Genomic DNA, 11,330 nt, shown 5'->3' with positions numbered 1-11,330 from the left:
CGTAACACACGGAGTTCTATGGCAATTTTAAACTTGGTAGAGTGCATCGTCCTCCAAGGTTGATCATGTTTCTTCCTGAATGTGAGAGAGAGAAAGAGAGGGAGAGGGAGGGGGCAATATATATATAATATATATATATATATATATATATATATATAGAGAGAGAGAGAGAGAGGGAGGAAGCGATATATATATATATATATATATCAATAATAATAAAAGGGTAAAACTAATTAATTAATTAATTAATCAATTAATTAATAATTAATAATTTTACCTAATAGTTCAGTACGTTAAAATAGCCTTTTTAGGTAAAAATTATACAAATAAATTATATATATATGGTAGCAGAAAAGGTATTTTAACTCCTATTTCTAAATTCGGTGCGTAGCGAAGCAATTAGCTGACCCCTGATAATAATTATGTTATAATTATAGAATATATATAGATATATATATATATATTATATATATATATAATATATATATATCGAGAGAGAGAGAGAGAGAGAAAGAAAATGTGTGACAGGGGAAGAATCAATCTCAATGCAAGATCGATACTTTGCTTATTGATTATAAAAGGACAGAAGGCAATGTTAACCTCTGCAGGGTTTGAACTCAGAATGCAGTGAACCGGAACACCTACTGTGAAGTAAATTAATTGACGATCTACCGAGTTCACCACTCTGCTGCCTGTAGCAAGACACTTTATTTCATGTTCCTCCAGTCCATTCAGCTGGCAAAAATGAGTAGTACCTGTATTTCAAATAGCCAGCCTTGTCACACTCTATGTCACACTGAATCTCTCTGAGAACTACTTTAAGCGTACGCGAGCTTGTGGAGTGCTCAGCCACTTGCTTAATAGTTTCGTGAGCAGGTTGATCGGATCAACTGGAACACTCGTCGTCAGTTTTTTTTTTTTTTAGCTCTTTCTGTAGTTCTGTGGACTGCACGGCACTTTAGCAATAGATATGATTGTGAGGTGAACCGGTTTGCTTTGAAACTACATGATTTCAACTTTGATCCTATAGTGTCTTTGAGTCGACCAAAGAAGAAGCTATGAGAAAGATCGTCATAGAAACCGTTCCTGTTCGTGGCAATAGACTTAATTTGCCACTTTGTTTAATACTATAACCTGAAGAATTGATCCAACAAATGACTGGATTTTATTTATCGACCTCAGAAGGTGGAAAGGCAACTTTGTCTTGGTAGAATTTAAACAGAGAACTCAAAGAATCGTAACAATTAGTGCAAGGTATTTGTTCGACACTCAAGCAAATTTGTTAATCAACCGTCTTAATTGATTATATCCAGTCCCGAAAATTTGTTGTCTTATGCCAATGTTTAAATAATTCCTGTTTGTTCAGAAAAAGTTTCATCCCTAATTACGAAAATTGTCATTTTATACAGACGGTTGTATTACTTGTGAGTGGATTAAAATGACACTAACTTTGCCTTTCTTTCTTTGAGGTGGTCGATAAAAATAAGTACAAGTAAGGTATCAGGGTCGATGTAATAGACGTTACCCTCTCCACAAAAATTGCTGGCCCTCTGCCAAAATTTGAAACCAGTATTTTCGATACTCCGCTAGCATCTTTGGGAAATGCATGAACGTCACATTACATCATTGTCGTTTCCTTCAAAACACGATGATCACATGTCTCACAAAAAGCAACAACGAAAATCCTCCAGCGTGCACATTATTGTATGACAAGAATTATACAAAAGAGATTAACCATAAAACAGATGTTAAACGTATAGGGGAAATCAGCTGTCTCAAAAAAAAAATAAAACAAAAACAAAAAAGAAAAAAAAGTGGAGCGGATGTCCGTATGTTAGTGTCCATCTCTGATTTTACACTTATCGCATCTGTTACTTCCCTAAAGACCCTAGCAAAGGTGCAAGCATTATTATCTCTAATAGATCTTTGACCTTGTCTCTATATTGAAATCGTTTACATGTAATAGATCCTACTGACATCATAAACAACAACAGCAACACATATTCAATCGCAAATTCTTCACCGCCATTACAACACGAGCACGAACACCATAACAAAACTAGGAAAAACTTCTATTTCGGAGTTTCTCAAACTATTTTCTCTCAAGCCCCACTATAACTTTCCTGAAGAATGTATGCCTTACCGGTGGTTGAAAAAAAGAACTTTATTTTAAATATATTACCACAGTTATTTAATACAAAAGAATCTACCGGTAACGAGTACAAAAAATGTACATCATTCACTAAGAAAAGGAAAAGTGAATTACTTGAATGAGAACCTTGTGCCTGGTGACTACAGCCCCCATCAAAATTTTTCCAGGTTCCACGTTGGGAATCACTGCTCTATGTGGTCATCATAAAATCTAAAAACAACAGTTAAATAACTTTGTATTACATCCCGCCGCTTTAGAAGACAGTAAAATGGATGATGCGGCCCTTGGGTCTTTGTACATAGGAAAGAGACTGGATTGTTATAAGTAGAACACTTTGGAATACTTTTCATCACAGAGTTTTTTTTTTCGCCAAGACTGACCTAATTTTAAAATAATACCACCAGATCAGTCCTGAGGTTATTGCTTAAGGCCAGTTCAATATAAACCAGATATGGGTAACCATGAGCTTTAACTTCACCAACTTCTCTACACTGGCAGAAATAAACAAAAAAGGATTTTCACAACTAGTACGTCATTGATCAATAGGTCTACTAGTTCATTGCTGACCTGTGGTTAAGTAAAAACAAGAGCCACAGCAATATAGATATGGTATTGTCAATGCCGCAACTACTGTGACTATTACAAGTATTTTACCAAGAACAATAACAACTTTTTCTGAAATGCTGGTTGTATAATGTATAACCAGTATCAATATCATCAGTATTATGACAGCCATCATCCATGGCCATGACTACCACGACGACGAAGTGACTACGATGGCGACCCCCACCGCCATCCTTCCACCGCAACGACAATGACGAAGACCACCATAGCAACAACGACCACACTTTCTGAAACGTTAATACTTTAGATATACTAATTACGCCATAATATTACATATTCTGTCACATTTCACACACAAACACACACACACACACAACCACACACACACACACATACACACACGTACATACACGTATACACACACGTATACACACACGCGCACACACATACACGCACATATACCCACACGTATACACACACGTACACACAGACATGCACACACACACACGTACGTACACACGCACACACGCGCGTATACACACATATACATACGCACGTACACACACATGCATACACGCACACACGCGTGTACACACACACATGCCCACACGCCAACACACACACACACACACGCATACACGCACCCCACAACACTCTGTCTCTCTCTCACTCTCACACGCACCCACACGAACCCAAGCACACACACACACACACACGCAAGCATATATATATTTCTCCACCGTGTATACTATGACACTGTATCACATGCCACCATAATCACAAACGTTCATATGATATATATATACTCTCATATCATCACAAATACATTTTACGAGGAGCGAAGCGATTAATGTATCCCCGCCGCCGTCATCACCTACTTCGTTAATTAATCAAGTCTAATCCACACTCCCGTCGTCTCTATGTCCACTCAAATAACGAAATATCACTGCCAGCTGTTATAAACAGTTTTAGGTTTCAATTCCAGCCATGTTAACCCCTAATCATCACCGCATCACAACATATCCACTTTCTGACTCAGTACTTTCCAAAAACAAGAATCACAAATTAGCAATATTTTCCGGGTAATCGAAACCTCATTAAGACGGTTTGTCTTTACAAAAGGGGTCATATAAGGGCAGGCAATCAGACAAGATACTGAAAGTGTGATATGATGGAGAGTTGGGGACGAGGAAAGTGAATGACTGATTGCAAAGACCAGCGCGGACTGGTACTTCAAAACCATTTTCGTTGTTGAAGCCCCAAGTTCAAATTAAAAGAAATATACGTTTAATAAAAGACGATCAAACCACAAGTGTTTATTATTACTATTACAATTATTATTATTAATATAATTATTATAATTATTATTATTATTATTATTATTATTATTATTATTATTATTATTATTATTATTATATTTCCAGGAATAGTGTGCTTTTGACTAGAGGTCGTCAACCACTAAACCGTGGATCAATACCCTGTATAGAATAAATTTTAAAATTTTGAGTTGTATCGTATATATATATATATATATATATATACGATACAACTCAAAATTTTAATATATATATATATATATATATATATAATATATAGATATATATATATATATATATATATATATATATATATATATATATGTATATATATATATATATATATATATATATATATATATATATATACATATATATATATATATATATATGTGTGTGTGTGTGTATATGTGTATATATATGTGTATATATTTGTCCTGTACTCTATTTTTTTGTTGTTTAAGAAAAATGTCCAGTTCCTTGGTTTTGTGTTTATGTTTTCGTTTCTCATTGTGTTCGACGTTTTTTTTGGTGTCCTGTACCCATATATGCGTGTATATATACATGTAGAGGTTGGTACGTACATATATGTATATATATATGCATATGTTTTATTTATTAATATATTATATATATATATATATATATATATGTGGAGGTGCAATGGCCCAGTGGTTAGGGCGGTTTCGATTCCCAGACCGGGCGTTGTGTGTGTTTATTGAGCGAAAACACCTAAAATCTCCACAAGGCTCCGGCGATTCCTGCTGTACTCTTTCGCCACAACTTTCTCTCCCTCTTTCTTTTGTTGGCCTACTCGTTTTAGCCAGCTGGGTGGCGTCATTTGAAGGCTAAAAACAATGCAAAGCGCATTGTGACCAGCGATGTGTAGCAACATCTGATAGCCTGGTCGGTCACGGTGATCACAGTGATATATATATATATATATATATATATATAGGTGCAGGAGTGGCTGTGTAGGAAGTTGTTTGCTTACCAACCTCATGGTTGCGGGTTCAATCCCACTGCGTGGCACCTTGAGCAAGTGTCTTCTACTATGGCCTCGGGATTTGGTAGACGGAAACTGAAAGATGCTCGTCGTATATATATATATATATATATATATGTGTGTGTGTGTGTGTGTGTGTGTGTGTGTGCATTTATCTCTCTCTATATAAACGGCAGTTTGTCTGTGCGTGTTTCTGTGTGTCTGTTTGCTTGTACCCTCACCCTGACCACGGCTTTCAACCGATTCTGATGAAACTTGACACACACATAGCCCAATGTCATAATTCAAAACTAACGCAGCGAAAATTTTGAAAAGTTCCCCCAGTTCTGAAAAAAATCGATAAATTCGACATGGGATCGAGAAGTAGAAACACAAACCACAAACTTTCTAGGGGACGCAACTCCACCTTTTTTTAATCTCAAAAAAAAATTTACCATAATTTTTTTCCATTTTTTGGCTATTTTTTGGCTATAACTCTCTAAAAATGCTTTATAGTTATTTCCCTTACAAACCTGAGCAACGCCGGGCGATACTGCTAGTATATATATATATATATATATATATATATATATATATATATATATTATATATATATATATATATATGTATATATATAATATATATATATATATACATATCTTGGTTTCAAATGTTGGCACAAGCCCAGCAATTTCAGGAGATATGGTAAGTCAATTACAGCGAACTCAGTGCTCAACTTATTTGTATTATCTTTATTTTATTATTATTTTAGTCAAGTCCAATGCAATTTGAACTTAGAATGTACAGACGGGCGAAATGGTGCTAAACATTTTTCCCGAGGTGCTAATGATTCTGTTACCTCATTGCTTTAGTTGTATTATATATATGTGTATGTGTGTGTGTGTGTGTTGGTTTCAAATTTTGGCACAAGGCCAGAAACTTTGGTGGAGCGGGTAAGTCTATTTTGTCGTCCCCAGTGCTCAAATGATACTTACACCGAAAGAATGAAAGGCAAAATCGACCTCGGTGGAATTTGATTTTGGAACATAAAAAAAGGACGAAATGCCGCTTAGCATTTTGTCCGGTGCCGGTGTGTTAGCAATTCTGCCAGCTCGCTATCTTAGCTGTATTGCATATATTAGTTTTAAATTGCAGGGGCAGGAGTAAGTCACTTACATCGATCTCAGTGGGCAACTGTTATTTATTTTATCGACTTCGAAAGGATGAAAGGTAAAGTCAACCTAAACTCAGAACATAAAGACAGACGAAGTGCTCCAAAACATTTCGCCTGGCATGCAACGATTCTGCCTGCACGTTTGCCTTAGTTAAATTATATATAAAGAATTTTACTGTATTTTGATATGCGTGTGACACTCCGCTCCTTGGAAAAAATTATCTTGCATGAAACCGGTCCTTGGTGCAAAAAAAAGAAAAAAGTGCCACAGACTAAGTTATCTGTTCTTTTAAAGACTATTACTTACACAAACGTTAAAAGGTCATTACTTACATAGACTTTTAAAGATCATTACTTACATAGACTTTTAAAGATCATTACTTACATAGACTTTTAAAGATCATTACTTACATAGACGTTTAAAGATCATTACCTACATAGACGTTTAAAGATCATTACTTACACAGACGTTTAAAGATCATTACTTACATAGACGTTTAAAGATCATTACTTACATAGACTTTTAAAGATCATTACTTACATAGACGTTTAAAGATCATTACTTACACAGACGTGTAAAGATCATTACTTAGATAGACTTAGATTTAGGTGCTCTCGCATCGGGCAATATATAAAGCAGTCAAAGAACTGCAGTAGACTCGGCCTTCAGCCACCCTCAGTACATCGTTCCATCGTAGATTTACCAGCTGAATATCCCTGTCGATCGTCTAGTGCCAATTCATCTAGGAACGTCCCTTGCGCCGCCGTTGCCCATGAAAGTTCTACTTAAAGACTAAGATGGCACTTGCGGGGAAGAGGTAACTCGATTACATTAATTCTAGAGATCAACTGCTACTTATTTTATCGACGCCGAAAAGATGAAAGGCAAAGTTAACCTCGGTGGAAATTGAACTCAGAAAGTTAAGACCTTTGGAAATGATGTGTACCAGGCATTGGTCTGCTCTTCTGACATCCTCGTTACTGATAAAACTGTTCCATTTGATGTCTGATATTTTCTGGAAATATCTGCTATTAAAAACGTCCAGTTTCTCTTCTTGGCTAGTCTTCCGGTGCCACATATCATATTCATATAGAAATCACACCGATGTTGTAGAACCATATTTTGGATTTTAGAGGATTTTTCTTGCTTTTCCAAGTTTGTCTACCCTGGCGAAATGCGATTGACACCTTTCCCAATCTCCAATGAAGCTCTTCCTTCATGTTTCCATTGCAGCTAATGGATCTTCCAAAATAGGTGAAGTTGTCTGCTACCTCTATTTGGGGTGCGAAAATGGTATTTTTAGAACATAGAATAACTGTCTTCTTTCCTTTTTAAGATGTTAAAGTATCACTTAAAGAAATTGCCCGTTATTTCTAGCGAGTGTCATATTTTTGTAAGCTGGCATCTCATTTCGCTTCCTTATTGCAAGTGATATCAATAATATGTATGTACGTATGTATGTACTACACACACACACACACACACACGCACGCACACATATATACACATAGGTGTGTATGTATGTATGTACTACATATATATACACATATGTATGTCTGTATGTATGTATGTATGTACTATATATATATATACACATATGTGTGTATATGTATGTATGTATACACACACATATATACTCACATCGCTTCATTCAGAAAACCAGCAATTATATGTTTATATAATATAGCCATTTAATTACAAACGCGTGTGCGCACACACACACACACACACTCACACACACACGCGCACACACACGCGCACACACACATACACATACACACAAACACTCGTACGCGCACAAACACACACTCACACTTACAAGCATGCATACATACATACATACATACATACATACATACATACATACATACATACATGCTTATAAATATCAGTGACAATAAGGAAGCGAAAATGAGATGCCGGCTACAAAAACATGACACGAGTTCTAGATATCAATTAAAAAGCCATTGACACAATGACGGTCGTACTGGAAACTGTATACTAAGTCATAATCTTAATACATCTAATATGTAGATAAACCAAGTGTGTATGGATGTACTGAATGACGTACGAAAAATAGTCTAACGGAATTGAAATTTGTTTATTAGAGGAAGAAAACAGAAATCTACCAGCATTCATTTGGGAAGCTAAAAAATAAGGGACAGATAAATTCAAGAATTTACGAATTACTTTTAAAATATTGCAGCGTGGAAGGTGATTGTAAGCCATTTAAGAAACACACAAAAGCCATTCGATTCACTTCAACATTTGAGTTTAATTTGTCAAAATATTTTCGTCGCTTTAAGATCGCGACCTGTTCACTGACAAAAATCCGTGCTGTATCTCCGTGATGCAGCACGGATTTTTTGTGTGTTTCTTAAATGGCTTACAAACACCTTCCACGCTGCAATTGTTTTCGTTTCAGCACACGATCTCAGATCAAATCACTTGCTATGCAAGTACATCTCCGTAATTTTAAAATATTGATTATTTTCTTGAAGGGAAAAAGAAAAACTCTGATCTTTGTTAATGGGTGCGATGACATGTTTCGGTCATTTTTGGACCTTGTCAGTGAAGCATTTGACAGCATGACCCCATTTGAACAACAAACAAAATTATGTAAGGGAAATGACCCAAATAAAATCAATAGCAGTGAGAATAATCAGGCATATATACATGTTCTAAATGACGAATGCAAAACAATTCTCAATGAGGTGAAATTTACTTCTTGTCGAAAGGAAACAAACGACATAGAGCTTTTCGTTAGCGACTTAACGTTTGCCATCAACGCTTTGAAATTGCCAGGCCTTTGATTTTGAACCTCTCAAAGCCCGGCTCTGTACACTGAAGATGACTTGGCAATTTCATGTAAATATCGTTGGTCAAACCATGAATAGAATATCTAATTTCTTCAGCAATTATTGCACGCAGAATTTACTGTGCCATTAAGAAGTTCGTTTCGCAAAACGCTGGTTCCGTGCTCCATTCTACGGTGAGGTACCTCGAGCAAATAGGCTGATCGATGCCTTCTGAGTGAAATATATGAGTCGAGAGCTGCAGAAGTCCGCCGTTGCCGATGTATTCTTTTATAGTTTCAGCCGATGGACAGTGATCATGCTGGAGCACCGTTTTCAAGGCTTTGGCCAAACAAGTCGATTCCAGCACAGTCTAGCATCTATTTTATCGATGTCTGTTTATCGCACTTCTAACTTATGGTTTTGACACAGCAAGACAACTCGACACCGGTTTACACACACACATAAATGTATGTATATGTGTGTGTATAGACACACACATATACATACATACGTGCACACACATGCGCGCGAGCCAGCACACACAAACACACACACACACAAGTATATACTCACACACAAAAAGTACACATGCACACATACACACATATATAAGCATGGTTCTTTAGTAAGAAGCTTGCTTCCCAACCACATGTTCCAGATTCAGTCCCACTGCGTGCCACCTTGGGCAAGTGTCGTCTACTAAAGCCTTGGGCCGAGGAAAGCCTTGTGAGTAGACCGAAAGTGAAAGAAGCTTGTCGTATGCATGTGTATATGAACAATGATACACACACACACACACACACATGTGTACATAAAGAAAAATTATATTAATGCGTCCGACTGGTTAAAATTCTATTTATTTGAGCAGCTGAATATAGCACTGAATTTAAATTGATGTAATGATTGTATTGTTCAATTAAATGGAGCCGCTTGAAACAGTTGTACTACATCACTTCTTGATATCCTGTTGCTTATTTTGATTATGTATATATATACATACATGCATACACACACACACACACACACACACACACACACACACATACACACACACACACACGCACACGCACATATCTTATGGGATGCCGCTGCACGGTTCTCGTATAGCAATTATTCTTCAAACGTCATCATTCAGCACTGTAGTAGAAAATGCTTGACGGAAGTTGCATCAGGGGGATCGAACCCGGAATTACATGGTTGTATAGGGAATCTCTTGAACACACCCACGACTGTGCATGCATGTATATAAATCTGCTTGTCTGGCTTTACACATGAATGTACGTATAATTGCCAATGCATATGTATGTGTGTCTGTGTATGTCTATTTTATTTGTTTGCGCGAGCGCGCGTGTCTGAGAGAGAGAGAGAGAGAGAGGGGGAGAGGGAGAGAGAGGGAGTCACAAGACCAGCATGTGAAGAATGAATAGTTCACCCGACAGTGTTTTATTCAGTGACTTATCTGTTGAGGCCTTTCATTAATTGATAAAACCTTTCTACCCAGTCTCCCTCTGTTTTTCATATCTTTCCCCGTCTTTCTTCCTGACTCTCTTTCTTTATTCCTTTCTGTCTTTCGTTCTCCTCCGTTCACTCTCTCTCTCGCTTTGGTTTTAAATCGTTTTGTAATATTGGTTTCAAATTTTGGCACAAGTCCAGTAAGTTCAGGTAGGGAATAAGTCGTTTATATCAACCCCAGTGCTCAACTGGTACTTATTTTATCGAACACGAAAGGGATGAAAGGCAAAGTCGACTTCGGCGGAATTTGAACTCAGAACTTAAAGATGGACAAAATGTCGCTTAGCATTTTACCCGGCGCGCCAACGATTCTGCCAGCTCGCCAGGCAAAATAATTAGGCGGCATTCTGTCCGCCTTTACGTTCTTTCGGGTAAATGAAATAAGTACCAGTTGAATACAGGGATCAATGTAATTGATTTAAACTCCCTCCCCTAAATTTGCTGGTCGTCTGCCAAAACTTGAAAGCGTTATTAACTGCAGTTATGGCGGTGAGCTGGTAGAATCGTTATGACGCTAGACGAAAAAAAAAATGCTTTGTGACATTTCTTCGACTTTACATTTTTGAGTTCAAATTCCACCAAGGTCTACTTTGCCTTCCTTAAGTACCATTTGAGTACTGGGGTCGATGTAATCTACTAGCACCCATCCCCCAAAATTCAGGTCTCGTGTCTATAATTGAAAGAAAATATTAATTTTCATTATTTGATCATATTCGTGAAAGTGTTTTGCCGATCAAAAGACATAAACTAATCTCTCAATATTTTCCGTTCGGTCTGTTGTTTTCCGATATAAATTTCTACACTTCACCGGTCTGTATATTAGCGACA

The sequence above is a fragment of the Octopus sinensis genome, linkage group LG7, assembly GCF_006345805.1.
Source record: "Octopus sinensis linkage group LG7, ASM634580v1, whole genome shotgun sequence".
Classification (NCBI taxonomy): Eukaryota; Metazoa; Mollusca; class Cephalopoda; order Octopoda; family Octopodidae; genus Octopus; species Octopus sinensis.
Note: the sequence above shows the minus strand (reverse complement) of the source record.